Source organism: Bombus affinis, unplaced genomic scaffold, assembly GCF_024516045.1.
Source record: "Bombus affinis isolate iyBomAffi1 unplaced genomic scaffold, iyBomAffi1.2 ctg00000816.1, whole genome shotgun sequence".
NCBI classification, from domain to species: Eukaryota; Metazoa; Arthropoda; class Insecta; order Hymenoptera; family Apidae; genus Bombus; species Bombus affinis.
The window spans coordinates 38,429-44,331 of record NW_026109374.1 but is presented as its reverse complement, the minus strand read 5'-3'; the positions used below and the strand labels follow the sequence as shown (position 1 = coordinate 44,331).

Genomic DNA, 5,903 nt, shown 5'->3' with positions numbered 1-5,903 from the left:
ACAGAATAGATCCCTGAATTATCCCCGGATTACTATCTTACATATATGTACATATTTGTATATATATAAATATATATATATATAAATATATATATATATATATATATATATATAGAGAGAGAGAGAGAGAGAGAGAGAGATAGAGAGAGAAGGAAGTAATCTAAAACTTTGTAAATTTGTAGTACATGTTTAATGAGAGAAGTATAAAATATCTGATAAGCGTAGATCCAAAAATTAATCCTATTTATTTGATATACCGTACTTTTTATTTAACATTTAAATCGAACGTTTAAATCGAACCCTCGATAGAATAGATAGAATAAACGTGTCCAATAAAATAATCTCCTCCATCATCTGATTTGAATTCAACGAATTTTTTTTTATGAATACACATAGAGAGAAATCTACCTATTGTGGACACACGTACAAATCAATAAATAATGCATGTCGTGGAATATCGGCTACAGAAGGAATAAATAGAGAATTATGTATTATCCACAGATGGCAGTTATACAGTGACTACGAAAGGTATTTAAATAATATGAATATAAATACATGATACATGTATTAAACTTGGTATTATTTAATGGTACTTTCATACGATTATAAGGATTTGATTTGAAATATAAAAGCTGATAGGAAAACGGTTCATTGGAAAATATGGACACGCGCAAATATTTTCTCGTGACCGCAGTATATTAAAACAGAAAGTCAAATGAAATATTTCTTATCAATGGCGAAGGATATTTTTCTCTTCTTCTTGACCCAGCGATTGGATTTCATCAATATTATATAACGTTGATTAAAATTTCCTTTTCTCTCGAGTGAGTACTATAAGAGAATATAAAATATAATATATATAAGAATATAAAATATATAAGAGAATATAAAACTGCGTCCTTTTACAGGCAACCATGTATATTCCAAGCGTGATGAAGGGATTAGATCATCGTATCGTAAATTATGCTTACTTCCAACCCCAAAGGCAGACTTTCTATGTGCTTGTTTCTTTGCTTCGAGGGCCAGCGAACTCTTCACTCTATATGACAGAAACAGCCTAGAATCCAGGGGGAAATTTGAAAGTCAATCAAGGAAGGAACTGCAAGATGGACAGAGCAAGGTCTCGTAGAAATGTATGAGATTCGTTTCTCGCAAATTACGAGATACGGAAACGTTTAAAGTCATCTACAGGCGGAAATCTGTTCAAGACAGTCGCGGTAATGTTTCGACGTTATATTTCATACGTTAAGCCAGCTATTATTTAAATATGTTCTTTGAAATTAAGTAAAATCAAAGTAGCTGAAAAAGTACAGCTGATAAAATTACGTTCAAAACGTGAATGAACAATAATTTTTACTTTCGTTACGCTGTTGTTATCGATTATCCATTATTTCTTATGGCAAGAAATGGGAACGTGCTCAATTTACGATAAAAACGAGAAACAATACGTAAAATATTTTTCATTACGCTTCCGCGATATAAGTGGCGAATGTAATTGAACAAGAATCATTTTTGATAAATGTAACAGATATATACCGTATATATATGCAAAATATATTGTAACGTGTTAATTCATAAAGTTACGTAAAATTATTGGAAATCTATGTACGTAGGTATGTTTAAATATTTCATTCATGTTTTTATTCCATTGAATTGCAAGTTATATAAAATCATTTCATTAATAGTATAGTTCAATGATATAAGAATTGCGAATTAAGAATATTGTTTATTAGTGATATAAATAATTAAATTAGTAATAATGTATACTTAACACGTTCTTGTATTTTGTTATTAAGGTAGAGTTAAATGGTTAAAGAATTAAAATTATTTCGCTCTTCTTTCAAAATTATTTCAATCTCAATCTCATGTTTTAGAAGGGAAAACTATAATTTTTGTTCTTAAAACATATCATCCCCTAATAGTCTGCGTTCGAATCATGATTATTCTAAAAACCACTATGATTGTGTTATTGAAACAACGTCATCAACTAGTTTCTTAAAGTACGTAGATGCTATTGAAACAAACTACGTACATGCATAGTAAGTTTATATGAATATTAAACATAAGAAACTTCGTTTGACTTGATTTGGCTGAAATCAGCTTGTCGAAGTGCATCATAGAAATAAGTCACGTCGATCAAAGTTGTAGCGCAATATCTATTAGACTGTCATTAAAGTCATCGTTGGTACATTAATAGATGGTATCATACAGTTAAACGACATGTCATAATATTCTTTCATCTAAACCATAGTAGCAACAGACTGTTTCCTACAGACTAGAGGTATTTCATGGGACGATCATATAAATTCTTAAATACAATAATGTATAATACACATACGTACATACATGAACCAAGTCTGTAAGCATAATCTATAGACTATAATAAATACGTGAAACATTTTGAATTCTGTATTAGATTTGAAGAAATCTCGAATAAATCAAAAGATATTAAATACTACAAAACTGTGAGCATTATTAAGGATTAGGATGTGATTTTTTGAAAGATATAAATATAATTTATGAATAGTTTCAAAGATGAAGGTGAAAGAAATCTGTAACAAGAATTAGTCCCTTAAGGAAACGTTAATTACTTTGTTACTGTGGAAACACTTGTGGATTCTTCGTTATAAAACTAACAATTATCTTTTATCTAAAGGATATGTTAAAATACAAAGATCCTTAAAATTATTCGATGGAATATCCTATTGATATTAATGCTGATTACCTACTTTTTAACCTATCATTTACAAAGAACAGTTTATTTATCGAAGCTATAAACTTTTTTGTCCACTTCAGAGCTTTCATCGACGATTTATGACGTACATGGTGCAATAATGCCTAATGCGATTCTCTTTAATATCCCATATTGCATACATTCTCGTACCGATTACACAAATTGTTTGAATTCAAGAAACATGAGATCACTATACCGGTATAAATTTGTTATTTACTTGATCTGAAATATCCTTTCAAGTTTGAAGTGAAATTGAAATTCTTTCAAATAACCTTTGACTTAACGATGTTATTTATAGTTTCGCGTTTATCGATATTGATTCCCTAAATTTAACTGATTTTATATGTATATTTATTTTACGATTTAAGCATTACATGTTAGTTTAAGTATCATTTACATACCAGCTACTTGAAATCCGTTTAATTTCATGTAACTTAACTAATTACAGAACAAGGTTTAACTTTTACGCTAACTAAGCTCAAAATGTCCATGAAGCATGACTTGTTTCTGGAAAGTCATTTAACTATTTTAACTAACGAAATGTATAACGAAAACTATCGATTTTCAGAACTTTATAATATAATGGAATCGTTTTACATATTTGCGGACAAACAACACAACACAGTTTTCGTCTATGAATATGAAATAAAAAATTTAAATAAAAATTATATTAATCCTTTCGGTACGAGTTGTTTTTTAACATCGATGGTACGTATAAAGCAGTAAAGCATGTGCGTGACCTGAATACATTTCCGGTCTTTTTATAACGATTGTGAACAAATAATGTACAAATAACCTTCAAAACTATAACGTATGTTTCCAGATAAAGAAAATAATCACAGACTTCGCTGGATGCATAAGCATTCATAGACAACATCAATGGAATTTTTTCTGATTAATATGTACTTCTCCTGTAGGAAAGTATGAGATGACTCGTTTGTTTGTAAGAAATGTTCAAGAGCAGTTATGAAATCATTTACGGATTTCACTACGTTTTACATATTCGAAACTTTCCATCTTTGCATTTCTTTTCTGTCTCCCCTTTCTCATGAATACTTGAATACATGATTTTTTCAAATGTAATAAAAAAAAAAAAAAAAAAAAAAAAAAACTAATTCGTATATTACAAAAGTTCACAAAAATAATCGTAAGAATCTGTTCTATTTTTCCTCGTATATTTCCTTGTTTGGAAAAAGGAATAATTTATGACTTGTAATTTGTAAAATTACGCTAATAATATCAGTTTACTTGTACAAGATGGCCACCATACACATATTTGTCACATTAGAAAATATAGACCTAACCAAACAGGAATATTACACATTACAAGTTAACGTACATATATATGTAGTATCTATTTACAAGTATCGCAGATTACCTCTCGAAAAGTAAGAAAACATAAAGACTAAAGTAAAGTTGTAAATCTAAACTACAGTTCAAGTTATACAAGGCATGCAAAGCTTCTCTTGAAACGTTAGGTGCGTACTTCGATATACAATATAAAGAAACATAGCCCGCGAGAAAAGCTATATAGTACATACCATACCAGATCCCTCGTCATAACTTTGTCAATATGCGCAACGAAATCGGTAATTTTCGCGCCACCACTCAAACACCGTTTCTCTCGCTTTGGATAATTGAATCAAATCCAGATCGTCCATGTTTACAGCGAAGCAACATGTGATACCGCCAAAAGTGCTTTCCACCCCCTCGCATAACTGACATCGGCCGTCCGTGGATCCAACGGAAGGATTTTGAACGTTGGAGAATGCGTAACGCTGATTGGCTATTGAGCTCGGGGGTCGATCGTAGAAGGGGACGCCGGGTCGCAACGAGCCTCACAGTACCACTTCGACTGTGAACGCGATAGGAATTGGATCGTCTATTTTACAAAGCTCTTTTATCTTTTGCAACAATTACATTCGAATGTCTTTTCAAGCGCTAACGACATAATCGACGTTTGGTAAGCGATTAGTAACTGCGAATTCGTAGAATTCGTGGATAATTCTCGAGCTGTTTCGTGCGTACGCGATTTTAAGTGGCACGCAAACATGTGCACCTATTCGCGTAGCGCAAGAAATGTATCACGGAGGTCGTTGCAGGTAATATCCATCGACAGACGGGACAATTCGGGTGCACGATCTATGCCTATGACTGTGCAGTAGGGCATACTCTTCTCGACCACTTGTCTGGCGCCAACCACCACTATTGTCTCGCGAAGGCCAAGCTGTAAATCTTCGTTGCTTATACCGTTTTCTTGGTGAGTGTTAATTTTTTACTTATTCGATGGTATAATAATACCGTTATTACGAGGTAAAAGTTTTTGCATGTGTGATTTCTTGATTGAAGAGACGCTGTCATTATTAAAAGTTTGAATATCCCGCCAGTAGCGAGGGAAACATAATACAGAATGATTCTTTCATTTGCTTACATTCGATTTGTTAATTTTACTCCTATTCTCCTTTTTAATTCGTAATTTAATTGTGAGGACATATGCTATGGAGCAATTTTTGTTACTTTTAGCATCGTTGCTTTATTTGTTAAGACTGTTGAGCAATACGATCGTTTACTTTATTTACTGCCTTGTTTGCTATTATTTTACTTTTAAAGACAGGTATTTTGGAAATATAAACTTCTACATATTGGTATAATATTGATATACTTAAAAATGTCGTTTAGTGAATAGGAAAATAGAACACTGAAGGTTTAACTAATTTAAAACGATTTAGTTATTTAGTGATTGATTAAGGAGCGAGAAGATTTCGAACGTAGCGAAATTATTTGTTGATTGAATATCTCCTCCAACCCGACAAGCAATGCGGGTTATTACAAGTAGTTTTTACTTAATTTCCAATTAGTTATCGTATCTATAAGGTGTGGTCAAAATATTGGTACATAAATTTAGCTTGCATCGTATTGTACCGATTTATTTATATATCCTTCTTTATATGATTTATGTTATTGAGTTAGGATTATATTAAATTATTAATAAAATGAAAGAAACATGGAAATTAAAATTAAATAAAATAGAATTGCATTAAATAAGAAATAGAAATAAAGTTGAACTAAAGCAAATTCAATTAAATTATTTCTTTTTACTTGCCTATGGGATTCTGGAATTATTAAAGTTCCTATTACGTACTCGTATTCTCGCTAATTTTTAAAATGA

At 31.2% G+C, this 5,903-nt stretch overlaps 1 long non-coding RNA gene across 2 annotated transcripts; it reads left to right on the top strand.

Moving 5' to 3' along the window:
* Window positions 1-155: 155 nt before the first annotated feature.
* Window positions 156-5,465, top strand: LOC126928296 (uncharacterized). 2 transcript variants are annotated; one of them, XR_007716503.1, is made up of 4 exons: window positions 156-824; window positions 909-1,217; window positions 3,303-4,697; window positions 4,837-5,465. It is a non-coding gene; the product is annotated as an uncharacterized LOC126928296 (long non-coding RNA). The 2 variants fall into 2 exon arrangements; XR_007716504.1 differs by lacking the exon at window positions 4,837-5,465 and having other exon boundaries at window positions 3,303-3,442; window positions 3,558-3,845.
* The last annotated feature ends 438 nt before the right edge of the window (window positions 5,466-5,903 follow it).